This window comes from Canis lupus, chromosome 3 (genome assembly GCF_011100685.1).
Source record: "Canis lupus familiaris isolate Mischka breed German Shepherd chromosome 3, alternate assembly UU_Cfam_GSD_1.0, whole genome shotgun sequence".
Classification (NCBI taxonomy): Eukaryota; Metazoa; Chordata; class Mammalia; order Carnivora; family Canidae; genus Canis; species Canis lupus.
This window is the reverse complement of record NC_049224.1, coordinates 84788520-84804498: the sequence shown is the minus strand read 5'-3', so window position 1 is coordinate 84804498 and position 15979 is coordinate 84788520. Positions and strand designations below refer to the sequence as shown.

At 44.7% G+C, this 15979-nt stretch overlaps 1 protein-coding gene across 1 annotated transcript in view; it reads left to right on the top strand.

Moving 5' to 3' along the window:
* The window catches only part of RBPJ (recombination signal binding protein for immunoglobulin kappa J region), a 224898-nt gene that overhangs the window by 76839 nt on the left and 132080 nt on the right, over positions 1 to 15979 (top strand). The gene's annotated exons all lie outside the window — the stretch shown is intronic.

Sequence of the window (15979 nt, the reverse complement as noted above, 5' to 3'; positions counted from 1 at the left end):
TACAGAGGAAATGATGTAATTCTCTTTGGTCTCTCTCTTTCACGCTTTGGGCTTTTTCTTTGGGCCTGAGCCTTAATGAATCTGTTTCCTAATTAGCCAGCAAGGAGTACAGTGAACCACATGTGGATCCTCTGCTTCTCCCTTCTCCTCACTAAAGGCACACACGCTCTTTGCTCCTTCAGTGGGTTCTGGTGATTTTGCCAGAATTAGCACCTAAATCTTCTTAGCATCATTGTCAAGCAGCTGGAAGCAAAGGCATTTATTATGCCTATTTTATGAGCTGGAAACCAAAAAAGCAGAGCGTCTTGTCCAAGGTGGAGCAAGGCCGAAAGGAGAGGAGAGGGATCAGCAGCAGCAGAGGGGGGCGGAGGAGGGGGTGAGTATCTATCTCCGGGTCCCTGGGCTTCACCTCCCAGCCATGCCCTTTGCATGCAAATGTGGGAAGCAAAAGTCTAAATTCAGAAAATCTGTTGAGAACAGATTTCATGTACCACTTGATAGACGTGTGTTCAATCCTGGGCGTTTTAGACCCTGTACCATGTCATCATTCTAACTTTTTTTTTTTTCCATCATTCTAACTTTGAGTCAGTTTTATTCTTTTTCTCTGAAACCCAGCTTCTCTGGCTATTCTCCTGGTTTCTTAAATTGGCTATTGACAAATAAACACATGTGCTCTCGTTTGGTGGGAGGGGGAGCTGGGGTGCCTGGAGCAGGCTTTGCCACTGTACCCCCACTTCAGCTACCCAGACGACTACGGCACTTGGCCTTGCTCACAGCACTTTCTCAAATACCCTTCCCTCTGAGCCTTACAACTCGGTTATTTTAACTCCTGGCTCTTTCTGTTGAAATGATCTGTTCAATCTGTGTCTGTCTCCTCAACCGGAATTCAGCTTCATAAGGGCAGGGGCTCCATCTTAATGCTTTTCGATAACCCCAGCACCTTAAATTTTAGTGGAAGCCCATGAAATGATTCCTCGAACCACACGAAGGAAAAGGAGGAACAGGTGAAGGGTGGTAGGAGGAGGAGAATCCAAGGGAGAGGAGTGAAGGGGAGGAAGGGGACAGGAAGGCCTGAAGGAACAGAGAATTGAAACTGGCATCCCCAAAATGCTTTGAGGCAGCTAGCATTTACTGTTAAGAAGGATCCAGAATCTCAGAAGGAAGCAACACATTTATTAAAAAGTTACCAGAAAGATTCCCCGGAAACAAAGAATCCGGCCCATCGCGTAAGCTGGCTTGTTTCTCAACATGTGAAGTGGCCGGTATGGTGCTTAGGAGACCAATTCCTGACTCCTGACTCGGGGGGCAGGGGGGTGAGGGGAGCCTCAGAGATTTTTTTTAACAAGCATCTCAGGTGCTAGAGTTTGGAAAGCATTGCTTGGGTCTTTCCTGAGTGCCTTCATCCCCCTCTATCCCACCCAGGTCCAACTAGTGTGAAGCGGTTTTCATCAAAGCCCTAGCCCTCTGGCAAAGCCTGGTTTGTCAATTTGGAAAGACCCCCGAGACTCCAACACATAATCCATGATGCCCTGTTTCATTCATTCTGCACAGTGTCACCGTGATACACACACGTGTGCACACACATATACTTCCCACGTGCACAGACATGCACGGGTACACACGGTCACACAGTGCTCTCTGCGGGGCTGGTGCCTTGGGTCACTTACCTTGTCCTAGGATGTCTCCTGCCTAGGGCAGCCCTGACCAAGACTGGGTCTGGAAATTTGGTAGGGGAGTGAAAAGGCTGTTTAGGGCAAAAACTCTTTGGATGAAGTTCCTCATATTTCAGACCTTTGACTTCTGTTTTCTTTCCTTTTTTTTTAAAAGATTTTATTTATTTATTTATTTATTTATTTATTTATTTATTTATTTATTTGAGAGAGAGAGAGTGAGAGAGAATGAGCAGGGGATGGCAAGTCAGAGGAGAGGGAGAAGCAGGCAACTTGCTGAGCAGGGACCCCGATGTGGGGCTCAATTCCAGGACCCCCAGATCATGACCTGAGCTGATGGCAAACGTTTAACTAACTGAGCCACCCGGGGAGGTGCCCCTGGCTTCTGTTTTCTAGAGAGAGAGAGAGAGAGAGAGAGTGCATGATTTGAAGACATGAGAAAATGAAAAGGTTAATTATGTTTTCTAAAAGTCACTACAGATTCGGTGACAGGCGAACTTGCATTTTGTCTTCATTTTTTCCAAAGTGATTCATTCTTGGTTTCTCACACCTGCTTAAAAAACAGGGCTTTCTTCTCTCTGTCCTTAGGGTGAGGGTGTGCCAACCATGTTTGGAACCCTGAGGTAGGTCTACCAACCAGGGGAGGGCTAGGTGGGGGTGGCGGTGGAGGAGAGCCTTATTTGACCGACATAATGTAGTCATTGTTTAAAAGCATACATTGCGCAGAAAGCCGTGGTTAGATTTGTGGTGTGACACGGGGAGCCCGATGCATTCCCCAAGAGCAAGACTTTCCATGCCCAAGGTGAATGTTTACACTGCAGAGGCTGCAATCCCTGTTCATACCGTAGGTTTCCCTTCCGTGAAGGCGGCTTGAAGCTGGGGAATTTCTGGCCCCCGGAGTTCTTCAAAGCAACCGGCCCCAAAGAGAAGGAAGGCTCCACAGGCCGAACTGACTTGTGCAAAGTGGCCCGCGTGGCCCAAGTTTGTGCCTTTGTAGGACTCTCTCTCTCTGCTCTCACTTCTCTTCTGGGTTGCCTCAGCCCCATTTTTTAAAACTCCTTGTCAGTTAATTCACATTTCCTGATTTGGCAAGCAGCCCCCCACCACCACCCCTCTTCTTGGGTAAAACTTCCTGAGCTGACATAAAGAGAGCTGTTACCTCACCCGTCGATGGCATTTAGGTTTAATGACATGAAGCCCCACAGTAGTTACCACTTTATAAAATTCAAGTGACTTTTTTTTTCTTGCTGGGCTCCCTGTTTTGCGAGGCCGGCGGGTTGGCCACCTCGGGGAGAGGGCGAGCGCGGCTGCAGGCCCAGACCTTGGCAGGCAGTGGGCAAGGGCCTTTCCAGCTCTAGGCAGCAAAGGGCAGCCGGCGGCACAGAGCTTTCTGGATTTCCAAGGCTCTTCGGGAATCTAAGAGAAGGAGGGCATAGACCCCAAGCCCACAGAAGAGCCGCTCTGTTAACCGTTTCGATGCCCGGCGATGGGCACGTGCCTTCAGGGCGGCTGAAGGCCCTGGGCCAGGGGGCCGTTGGCACCCCCGCCCCGGCAGCTCGCAGGGAGGAGAGGGCAGGGGTCATCGGAGGCCCCCCTGCACCCACTCTCCCAGGGCTCCCGCTTCGGCCCTTCTCCCTCCTGGAAAGCTGCCCACAACCAACAGGAGGCCACGGGCACTGACCCCTTGCAGGGGACCAGCTGTCGGGGCCCTGATCGCGGCCCCTGGCGCCGCCCGTGTCACCTCCGGTTTGGGGAAAGGGATCGCAGTATTGGCCCACTCCGTTAGCACCTGTGGGTCCCTGCGTGGATGTTACCTGGTGGGTGGAGAGGCGATGGAGGCCCCAGGCTGCAGACGCAGGCCTCACCGCGATGCGTCCCCTGCCACCACCTCTGCTGCCGGTTGCCTCCTGGCCAGCTTGGCCCACGTGTCCCCAGCCCCTGCTCCACTCTTCCCCTCTGCCGCCCACCCCCCGGCCCCGTGGCCCCTTAGAGTGGGGCCGCCGAGCCTCAGGAACCCGGGCGGCCGGTTGGGTTTGTCCCCCACTGCACCCTGGCCCGGCCCGACGCCCCACACGTAGCAGGTGCTCAAGACCTAGTGGTGGGATGATGAAGGAATTGAGGAATTTGTGAAACTCAAGAGAAGCTACGGGAAGGTAGGGTCTCTGATCAAGGAGAATCTTTCCAAAAAGTACCAGGGCCAGGGGACCCCTGGAGGGCTCAGCAGTTTAGCACCTGCCTTCCACCTAGAGTGTGATCCCCGAGTCCTGGGATCGAGTCCCCTGTCGGGCTCCCTGCGTGGAGCCTGCTTCTCCCTCTGCCTGTGCCTCAGCCTCTCTCTCTGTCTCTCTCTCTGTCTCTCATGAATAAATAAATAGAGTCTTTAAAAAAAAAAAAAAACAAGCACCAGGGCCAGAGTGGGGGGTGGAAGGCACGGAGATAGAGAACGTTTGAGCAAGGAGTTGGCTCCTCTGTCACTTCGTGCTTGCGTTAAACGAGCCAGTTAGATGTTCTTAAATGACGTCATCCGTATCTCAGAAATGGAGAAGCGAAGCATCGCAAGGCCCTAAGCCCACCCCAGGTCATGCAGAGAAAAAGCGGCAGACGGCGTCCGGCCCGCGTGACCTTCTACGGAAGTCCTTTCCACGCTGCTGCTGTGGTCCCCTGACTTCTAGCTGCCACCGAGCCGGGGCAGGGGCATCCTAAGCAGATTCAGTTAAAATGCACGAGGCCTGGATGCACATCCCAGCGCGGCTGCTCCCCGGGAGGCTGTGCAGGCTCCTCGTCTCCGTCTCGGGGCTACCTGTTTCCTAGGAAGAAAATGAGGAGGTGGGGACCCAGCATCCTCATTGTACCTACTCCTCCCAGCGCCAGGCGGGGCAGCGAGAGAACACACCTGAACCAGTCCAGGGGATCCCTGGGGGGCTCAGCAGTTTAGTGCTGCCTTCGGCCCAGACCGTGACCCTGGAGACCCAGGATTGCGTCCCCCATGGGGCCCCCTGCAGGGAGCCTGCTTCTCCCTCTGCCTGTGTCTCTGTCCCTCTCTCTCTCTCTCTGTCTCATGGATAAATAAATAAAATTAAAAAAAAAAAAAAAAAACAAGTCCAGAAGAAGAAATGAAAACCCGGGAAGGCTACATGCCTCGCTGTGTGGTTAAGCAACATGTTAAGTTGATGGTTTGGAGGAAAACCACCCGGGCTGGAGGTGTCTTGACATATCATAATTGTCACCACCTCCCTGAACCACGGTTTTATAGCTCACAAGAAATACTGACGTGCTAACTTGGAAGCTATTGCCCATGTAGAGTAGACCTACCTTTTATAGTTTTGGGTTTAAAACACCTTCTTCAGGATGATGAAACAAAGCCGTAGCCATGTGGCTGATGGGGTCTGGGGGCTGAGGGGTCTGGCTCGGGCGACACTGGCTGCCTCAGAGGATTGGAAGCCACCTGTGCTGGTGGGGCTGCTTCCCTGCAAGGACACAATCCGCAGAAGTCGATTAAAACACAGTCCAGGGACACCTGGGTGGCTCAGTGGTGGAGCGTCTGCCTTCGGCTCAGGGCATGATCCTGGGGTCACAGGATCGAGGCCCATATTGGGCTCCTTGCATGGAGCCTACTTCTCCTGTCTCTGCCTCTCTCTGTAACTCTCATGAATAAGTAAATAAAATCTTTTTAAAAAATTAAAACAAAACACAATCCGTGGAAAATCTCCAGTCCCCTTGGGCTCCAGGCTTATATGTGCTTCGTTGTTAATACACCCAAAATACCGTCTCTGTTGACCACGTCTCTGTTTCCGTGGGTTTTCTGGCTAAATGCTGTATGTGAAATATTTAAGAGTCCCTTAAATGGGAGAGAAAACAAGTCTTTGCTTCACTGTGACATCAGGCCTGACAGGAGCGGCGCTGATTGACATTTAATTGAGCGCACACTGTGTTCAGAAAACTTCTCACAAGCCAAGTGCCAGGTTGAGTGTCCCTGTATCTTCGGAGAAAGGCGATTTAGCAAAGAAATCCTTCTCTCTTTCCCTTGGGGCAAGCACAGAGTCAAGTAATACCTTCCTTCTTCAATCTGTGAGATTGGTTTCAATATTTTTTTTTTTTTTCCTTTTGGCCAGACGGCATTCTGGCTTCACTGTTACAGAATCACCAGGCCACATAGTTGTCTATTAAGTAAAAAAGCCAAACTTGTGAAAATTAGGCTCTGATCCCTCTCGGTAACACTAGCCCTCATGAAAAATCCAACATTTATGGAATTTCTTAGCTTATGATATAGGAATCTCCACTCCACCCCCTGCACCACCAGACCAGTCTCTCCCGGCTCTTGGGGTGAGCACTGGGCTGTAAGCCTGAGGGCGGTGGGGCCTTGTGGTCACCCTCGAGATGGGCATAGGTAGGTGCCAGCCAGCCTGAGCTGTAGAAAGCCCAGGGCAGCACCAGGGAAAATCTGATTTGTGGGGACACCTGGGGGGCTCAGCGGTTAAGCATCTGCATTTGGCCCAGGGTGTGACCCCGGGGTCTGGGATTGAGTCCCCCATCGGGCTCCCTGCAGGGAGCCTGCTTCTCCCTCTGCCTCCCTCTCTGTGTCTCCCATGAATAAATAAAATCTTTTAAAAAAAAATCTGATTTGTGAAAAGCATGGGATGAAGCACGCACAGGCTTACTGGGGTGGTGGGAGCCTGTTCATCTCTTCTGCAGGATTTAAACTATCTAGGATAAAAAAGAAATTAACTTAAAAAAAAAAAAAACAACTATCTAGAATAGCCACGATAGAGGCAAATGTTAGCAGAAGGAAGAGACTTCATTTGTACATGTGGGCTCATATTTTTCCCTGAGAGAAATGCCCTCCTGACCTTCTCCAGCCCCAGAAGCACAGAGGAAGAATTTTGCTGGCGCGATTCATGTTTTTAAATGTATTATTTTCCCCCATAGGTTTCTGTCATGCTTTTAAGAATTGGCTTCGGTATCCTTATCATGTTTACAAGTTTTTTGTGCATGATATCTTCATGTTCTTTTTCCTGGTATTTATCTATATATATATATATCTTATTTTCCAGGCTAGCTCCTTTGTTGAATATTTACCGAGCACCTACTATGTGCTACGCACTGTGTATAGCATTGTGATTGAGAATGCCAAAGGTTTATTTTCTTTTTGCCTGCAATTAAAAAAAATTTTTTCTTTTAAGATTTTATTTATTTATTCACGAGAGACACACACAGAGAAAGAGAGAGGCAGGCTCCACGCAGGGGGCCCGATGTGGGACTCGATCCCGGGTCTCCAGCATCAGGCCCTGAGCCTAAGGCAGGCGCACCAAACCGCTGAGCCACCCAAGGATCCCCGATTTTTAAAGATTTAATTACGTGTAGTTAACATAGTGTTATATTAGTTTCAGGTGTACAATATGATGATTCAACAATCCCACCTATTACCCAGTGTTCATCAAGATAAGTGTCCTCTTAATCCTCATCACCTATTTCCCCCATCCCCCCACCCACCTCCCCTCTGGAAGCCATCGGTTTGTTCTTTGTAGTTGAGTCTGTCTTTCTGTTTGTCTCCTTTGTTTTTCTTTCTTACTTGTTCATTTGTTTTGTTTCTTAAATTCACCGGGAGTGCAATCGTATGCTTTTGTCTTCCTCTGACTGACTTATTTCGCTTCGCATTATACTGTCTAGCTCCAACCATGTTGTTGCAAATGGCAAGATCTCATTCTTTTTATGGCTAAATAATATTCCATGATATATATACACATATATATAAACCTACTTTTGCTATTTATCTATTGACGGACACTTAGGATTATTTCATATCCTGTAAATAATGCTGCAATAAACATAAGGGTGCATGTATCCCTTCTAATTAGCATTTTCATATATTTTTTAAAATTTTATTTATGTATTTGTCAGAGAGAGAGCACAAGCAGGGGGAGCAGCAGGCTCCCTGGAGCAAGGAGGCCAATGCAGGGCTAGATCCCAGGACCCTGGGACTATGACCCGAGCCAAAGGCAGACACTTAACCGCCTGAACCACCTGGGCATCCCGAGCATTTTCACATTCTTTGGATAAATACCCAGTGGTGCAATCATTGGATCATACGGTAGTTCTTTCTCTGTTTTTTTTTTTTTGTTTTTTTTTTTGAGGAACCTCCCTACTGTCCTCCCCAGAGGCTTCACTAGTTTGCTTTCCCACCAGCAGCACACAAAGGTGTTCTCTTTTCTCCACATCCTCACCAACACATGTTGTTTCGTGTGTTCTTGATGTTAGCCAGTCTGACAGGTGTGAGGTGATAGCTCATTGTGGTTTTGACTTGCATTTCCCTGGTGATGGTGGTGCTGAATATCTTTTCATGTGTCTGTTGAAAAAGCCACGGCTTTGACATTCTAATTAGGAGCTCTTCAGTGACTGCTCCTTTACCCTCTATTTGCTGTCTTTGTGTCCTGGTTACTTTATCGCATTTGCTGCATATTCATCTTCAATTCTTCTTCTAAAGATAAGGGGCTAAGATATAATTGCCAAAAGGGTAAAATCATGACTCTCACGCACATGTAAAACGAACATAGGCTAAGGATGTCATTTAGCTCATTAATCCATGAGGGAACCAGAAAGATGTTAGAGCGAATTCTTTTTTTTTTTTTTTAAGATTTTATTTATTCATAGAGACGGACAAAGAGACAGAGACAGAGACACAGGCAGAGGGAGAAGCAGCCCCCATGCAGGGAGCCCGATGTGGGACTTGATCCCGGGTCTCCAGGATCACACTCCCAGCTGCAGGCAGCGCTAAACCGCTGCCTGCGCCCCTGGGGCTGCCCTGTTAGAGCCAATTCAAAGGACAATTTGAAGATCAAATCTCTATGGGGGCAATCTGGAATGCCAAAATGAATTTACTGGTGGATGCAAAATTGCCCAGCACATAGTAGGTACTCGATAGAGGTTAACTGTATGTGGTAAATGTCTGTTATATCTGGCAGTTCTTAATGAAATATCACTAAATTAAACCTGATTGAACAGGAGGCTGTGATCTGAGCCTAGCGCTTGTGGAGGGTCCACTTACAGAAGAACACAAGGTTTGCATAGCAGGCTGTTTTGCAAATGATACTTGAAATGTTCACACCGATTTCTGTAGTCGCTTCGACTTGCTTTTAATTTAGGATGATTCTGAGACCAGACTAGACAAGCAGTGATGAATTTCAGTAAAACCTCCCAGGAAGATAGCAGGTTTTTGCACGCCACATCTGAACTCCTCATTTTCAGGTGCAGAGAGAGGCAAAAGGAGTTTTGTGAGTGGCGTTGCAATCGTCTTTTCGAGACTAGACCCATAAAGAGATGTTGCCTCTCAGGATGGCACGAACAAAAAAGCAGCACCGTTTGGTGGCCGGGAGAGCGCCGTCCCTGCCCTGGCTACCCACGGGCAGTGGGATCTGTCCCCGTCACTTCTTTCTCTGTGCCTCGGATCACTGAGGGCACCATTACTTTTTAAAGCTGTTCTATAAAGGTGCTTGAGGAGCTTTGCAAACATTTGACTCAAATTTCATTTTTTACTGCTTTAAAATGGGTTACTAAAAGCAAATGGTTTGATTAATGCCAGACAAGGCATTTTCAGAGGCTCAGCACCCTGCTGCATACTGTCTTTCCAGAAAAGCCTGCAGTCAGAGTGGCCCCCACAGTCAGGGTGGAGTCTTCCTGGGGAGCCCTGCTCTGGGCGAGCTGTCAGACACAGATGGGGTGGGCAAGGGTTGGATGTGAGTTCCAGGACTCTGCAAACAGCTATTCACGCTACTGTTGTGGGTTAGGCAGCTGATGTCAATCTTCCTGAAGCAGGGTAATGGAAAAAATTAATTTCAAAAGTGGACTGGAGGGGCATTTGGGTGGCTCAGTCAGTTAAGGGGGACCGACCCTTGGTTTTAGCTCAGGTCCTCATCTCATGGGTGGTGAGATCAAGCCCTGAGTCGGGCTCCTCACTTAGTGGGAGTCTGCTTGGATAGTCTCTTCCTCTGCCCCCTTCCTCCCTTAAATAAATAAATTAATCTTTAAAAAAAAATGGACTGGAAAACCTTGAATTAAAAACATACAGTTTGGGATGAGACGGTTCTGGAAATAGTTCTGGTGATGGTTGTACAACCTTGTGAATGTACTTAATGCCATGGGGTTGCACACTTAATAATTAAAATGGTAAATTTTATGTTAAGTATATTTTATCACAATAAAAATTTTTAAAAAGCGAATGGACACTCAGATGAGTTTTATGCTAAATTTTTGTAAGTTCGAGACTTCCCATGTGCTATCAAGTTTTTTTTTGTTTGTTTGCTATCAAGTTTTTTTGTATTCCTCCCCTCTTTATTTATTTGAAGAATATCCTGAGATTGAAAGGTGACTATTTAAAAATTGTGACTGTTTGCAACTACATTTATATCTGAATCAGAATTTCCTTAATATTTATTGAGTAGCCCAAACTAAATACAGAAATACAATGGAGGATGGGCCTGTAACTATTTTCCATTAGATCCTATTTCTAAATGTTTGTGTTAAACAAAAACAGCCTCTTGGAATGACATTATAATTAAGAGTTGTTTTCATTTTAACATATAAAAACAATTTATGCTAAAAAAGCCAGTTTAATCTGTTATATTTTAGGATACTACTGAGAGTCCCATTGCTTAAAAAAAAAAATGTTTGAAACCACTTTACTACATCATCTTAAAATTCTCTCTGACTTGTTTATTATCATAATTATAAAATATTCAGTGTTTGAAAAAGATTTATATTCTATGGGTTGCTTTTAGCAGCCATTGGGGGTGGGGTGGAGACAAGCAAGATGTATATATATATATCTCTTCAGAATAGGCAAATCAGAAAGATGGGATTATCCAATAAGTGTATCCATCTTCAACTGGCTACATGTAAATAATCATAGACACTGGAGTTCTGATTTCTTGATGTCGGAGCAAAAGAGTTATGCTAATTTAAACAGTTCTTCGTCTTGAACTTATAAAGTTATTTTTTAAAACCCTTCTGTTCTACTTTAATCCTCTTTCTGGGCAGCCAGGGTGGCTCAGTGGTTTAGCGCTGCCTTCAATCCGGGGTGTGATCCTGGAGACCCGGGATCGAGTCCCACGTTGGGCTCCCCACATGGAGCCTGCTTCTCTCTCTGCCTCTCTCTCTCCCTGTGTCTCTCATGAATAAATAAATAAAATATTTTTTTTAAAAAATCATAATCCTCTTTCTATTTGAGTCATAGAACTCTTTCAAACAAAGTGCTTCATCCTTTCCAAATTATCTAGATCCCGGAGGGCCTCCCCTGACAAATTATCATGCAAACTTTCTGTGTGTGTTTATCTAGGGAAAGGGTCATAGTTCCATCAAATTTTCTAGGGATTCTACAAGATGTAAATAACTCCCTCCATCCTTAATCCTCCTTTTCTTTTTGCTAATATAAATCTTGCCTATGAATCATCTAAAAAGGAATTTTGCTATGGACAGTACAATCAGGTCACCAAGAGAAATAAACCCTTGAAAAGGAACATAACCACGTCGGTGCATTTCTTTCTTCTGGGATAAGCTGCCAGCACCATGTTAAAATCCCCACCTACTCTGAGATTGTGCTCAAATTCCAATATCCAGATTAGTATTAAATGTGGTAACATGGAACAAAATGATCTGAGAAAGAAACAAAATAAACTGGTACATGAGAAAAAGAGTGGGGGACGCCTGGGTGGCTCATTGGTTGAGCATCTGCCTTTGGCTCAAAGAGTGATCCCAGGGTCCTGGAATTGAGTCCTGCATTGGGCTCCCTGCAGAGAGCCTGCTTCTCCCTCTGCCTTTGTCTCTGCCTCTCTCTCTGCGTGTCTCTCGTGAATAAATAAATAAAATCTTAAAAAAGAGAGACAGTGGAATGACACATTTTGTATTCAAATGAGCATCTAAGAAATGTAAATGATGACATCAAATGAGCTTGATATATTTCATAGTAGTTTAATATTGTAACAGAAAGAAATATTTAGTTGAAATCAAGACACTATTGCCACTTTGATTTTGAAGTATAAACTCTTATTTTTTATTTATTTTTATTTTTTATTTATTTATTTTTTAAAGGTTTTATTTATTTATTCATGATAGAGAGAGAGAGAGGCAGAGACACAGGCAGAGGGAGAAGCAGGCTCATGCAGGGAGCCCGACGTGGGACTCGATCCAGAGACTCCAGGATCATGCCCTGGGCAAAAGTCAGGAGCTAAACTGCTGAGCCACCCAGGGATCCCTAAACTCTTATTTTTTAATTAAAGATATCTTACATGGTTTTCTAAAGGAAAGGGAGTCAGAAGCTACTGAGTTTCTCCTCTTTCCTACAGAATGCACTTAAATAAGCTTTTTAATACGGTGATTTTTGGGTTTTGGTAAGGCGTCCCAAAAACTTAAAAGTAAATGATATCAGCCATTTATATAACCCACAAGTCTCCATTTTCTCGCAAAATCTAAATTAATCAATGTATCCAAATTATGGAATACAATCAGGTCATGATTACTGAAAGCACCTCTCAAACTGGGAAGTTCTTTTCAATAGTACTTATTTTATTATTAGGATATGTTACTTACAAAATCCAAAAATGAGAGACGAGGGGTAAAGACAAAAAAAAGTTACAAATCATGAGATTACTGTCCTCACACTCATTCATCAGAACAAGCTCAGATGTATTTCCTCAACAGTTGTGTTGCTGGATTCTTAAAAATTGTCTTTCACTTATTAGCCCTTACTGTAATTACGATTCCCCAACACACAGCTTCCTACTTATGGAAATAAATTTTGGTTTTGCAACTGACTAGCAGTTATTTGATTAGAGAGTGACATTACCATGTTGAGAATACCCCAAAGCATCTTATCTGGTCCATATCAACTCTATTTTTTTCCTCTTTTGTTTGGCATGAGAAAGCCTACTGTATGACTTCCATCTCTAGGACGGGTTAAATTTAAATGTTCCTTCAAACATGTATCTTCGTGTCTGGCAAGGCATTTTTGCACTCCTGCATAACAGCCCCATTCCCAGAAAACTAATCTAAGCCTCCACACCTCTACCACGACCATGGTGGCAGCCAGGGCCCGGTGATCTGGAATATCTACCACCTTCTTTTAGTTACCTTTTGCCATCCAACAGAACCGAGCAACTTAAAACAATAATGAACATTTATCATCCTGACCCCAGTCCATTTCATCCATCCCCCATGTAGGAACAGCTGTATCTACCTCAAACTGGTACCATCCCTGCTATTATTTCAGAAAATCTTCTGCAAGACTTCTCTGCCTTGAAATTTTAGCAAATAAAGATTACAGCCTTGTTCTTCCAACAGTTTGAAAAGAGAATGTGGGAGAAGGGAGAGGGATAGGAGTTGATGCCAAAGACAATAATGTCATCAATAGTGTATGTATAGCAATGGCTCCAAATGGCTCACGATCGCCATCAATTTCAAATCCCACCCCAAACCCCTATGTAAAGATGGCATGTTACCAAATGCAGATTCCAGACAAGTCCCCAGCACCATTTTCCAACCATACGCTACTTCCTTAATTCTGTTTTACATAGAAATTCTTGAACTATCCCTACCTGAATATAGATTATATATATGCCCAGAGCCTAGCACAGCACCTGATGTTTTAGAGAAGCTTATTAATTACATGAGCAAAATTGCTCACTAGGAGTGTATTGAAGAGTTTAGTCTAAAATTCCTTAAAACATTTTTTTCGTGCTGGCATATTAATTTTGAAGACTTGCTTTGGACCTTATTCTGGGGGAGTGATTACAGAACACTGTAAATAGGATCCTTCTGTCCTTCAATATCCCATAATTCATTGTTCCAACTGTGCTTAGTACCTCTGATTGTGAGATTGTGAGAAACTTAAGAGCTTAGTTCATCTTCCTTGATCCTGTACAGTGTCTTTTTGTGTGTGTGTGTGTGTGTGTACAGTGTCTTACAAACAGAAGGTGTTCACATCAACATATGTTCATTTGGGGCAATTTCCTTATCTGAGGGCCACCCAGTCTTTTGGAAAATGATGTCATAAACTAAAAACTACTGATTGGCATTTTTCAGGTGAAAAAGGCAAAGGAAAAAAAGTAGAATGGTATGGGAGATAGAAAGTATCAATTTTGAACCATTCCATCATTCTTCGATCTGTGCTCAAAAATAAAGGAGCTCTTTAGATCATTAAAGAAAGAAAGATGATATCAAATGGAAGATGACCAGGAAATGGTCTAGCCCTATGTTTGCTATTCATTTTAATGTCCTTGAAGAGCTCACCTCTCTGCTACCTGGTTCTCCCATTTGCAAAATGAGTGTATTGCCCCACATGGCACTGAGGTGGTTTCCTCTTTTTTTTTTTTTAACTTTATTTATCTATTCATGAAAAACACAGAGAGAGAGGCGGAGACATAGGCAGAGGGAGAAGCAGGCTCCCTGCGGGGAGCCTGATGCAAATCTGGATCCCAATACCCCAGGATCAGGACCCGAGCCAAAGGCAGATGCTCAACCACTGAGCCACCCAGGCTTCCCCACGGAGGTGATTTCCAATGCAATGATTCTAATTTTTATTTATTTATTTTTTTATTCTAATATATTGAGGCACTTGACTTACTTTTAATAACAACATCTGAGGAGAATAAATAAGACCTGCTATTTGTCCTCAATAGTGTTCTCCAAGAGAACGGGTAGGTAACTAGGAACATTTTATCAGTTATCTATTGCTGTGTGATAAATTGCCCCACTTTACCCCCAATGATAAATTGCCCCACCTTACCCCCAATGTTAGCCCAAATTTAGGGGCTTAGTTAAGCAAGAATACATATATCTTCTTTTATAGAGTTTCTGAAGGTCAGGAATTCAGGGGAGCCTTAGCCAGATGGTTCTAGTTTACGGTCTCTCAGGAGTCGATAGGCTAGAAGTTGGCTGGAGGATGCATTCTGAAAACTTGACTGGGGCCAAAGGGTCTGCTTCCAAGATGGTGCGCTCGCTTGGCTCTTAGCAAGATTTCAGTTGCTTACCACATGGAGCTCTGTGTAAGGCTGCTTGAGTGTCCTCATGACACAGCAGTTGGCTTTCCCCTTAATGAGTGATTTAAGAGTGAGAGCAAAGAGGAAGCCACAACACTTTTAATGACCTAGTCTCACAAGTCGCACACTGTCACTCCTGCCACACTCTATTTGCCAGAAACAAGTTGTTAAATACAGCCCTCACTCCAGGGGAGAGAAATTAGTCGCCACCTCCTAAAACGAGGAGTATCAAAGAATTTCTAAGTTTATTTGTGAATTTGTGGACTTATTCTGAAACTCCCTCAAACATCACGTACTGGTGAGGTCGGGTCAGCACTGCAAGATAGAGGACGGAAGTTACAACAACGAACACTTCTAGAGTGACTCACTATTGAGAAAGCATCTCCCCTTGTTTTCTCATTTGGTTGTCACAACAACCCAGTGGATCAACAGCATTAATATCCCCATTTAGAAATGAGGAAATGGAGGCTTAGGTAACTTTTGTAAGGTTATTCTGCAAGTTAAGTTGTATAGCTGGGAATTAAGCCCAGATTTTCTGATACAAAACACGAGATCTCTTTACTGCCTCAAAAGGCTTTGCACAGACAAGTGTCACTGGCAAGTTTGACCCTTCCTTGTTACCCACCAGTTGTCCTCACTCATTTTTTTTTCTCATTTAAATTTTCATTGTCAGCCTCCAGACTTGAGACTTCAACAGTGACTTGAGGCCATTTACAAATGAAATATTTAAGAAACCAGGAGGAGTAAATACTTTTAGGCACCAGAGTTTATCAGATTACACTTGGCAATAAATTTGGTTCATATTTTTCTGGCAGCAAAGGTGAAAAGAGAAACATAATAGGCAACAGAGGTTTCACTTTCTGACAAGAGCCGGCCTCCACGTTCTTATTGCCTAAAGCTAAATTCGGGAGGGAATTTATCACATGGATCTGTGTAGAGATAACGCAACTTGACATTCTGGTCAGTATCTTCAATCTTGCTTGTGTGAAAGATCTTCTCGGACCATCCCTGTATATCAACAGAGGTCACCTTTAACTTTTGTAAATAACATTTGATCAAGAAGCTAAAGAAAATGCCGTCCAGGCCAACTGTCCTCCAATTTCTTTACCAAATTAAGGGATGTAAACTGGAGAGTATACATGAACAGGATGATTAATCCGTCTGCTGGACAATATCCTTCGAATATCAGGAGTTGTCAGTGAGAGTCCTTAAATAAGCTGCTGGATCTTATTTCTTTGTCTTGACATCCTCTATCAGCCATCTAGCATACAAACGTTCTGCATT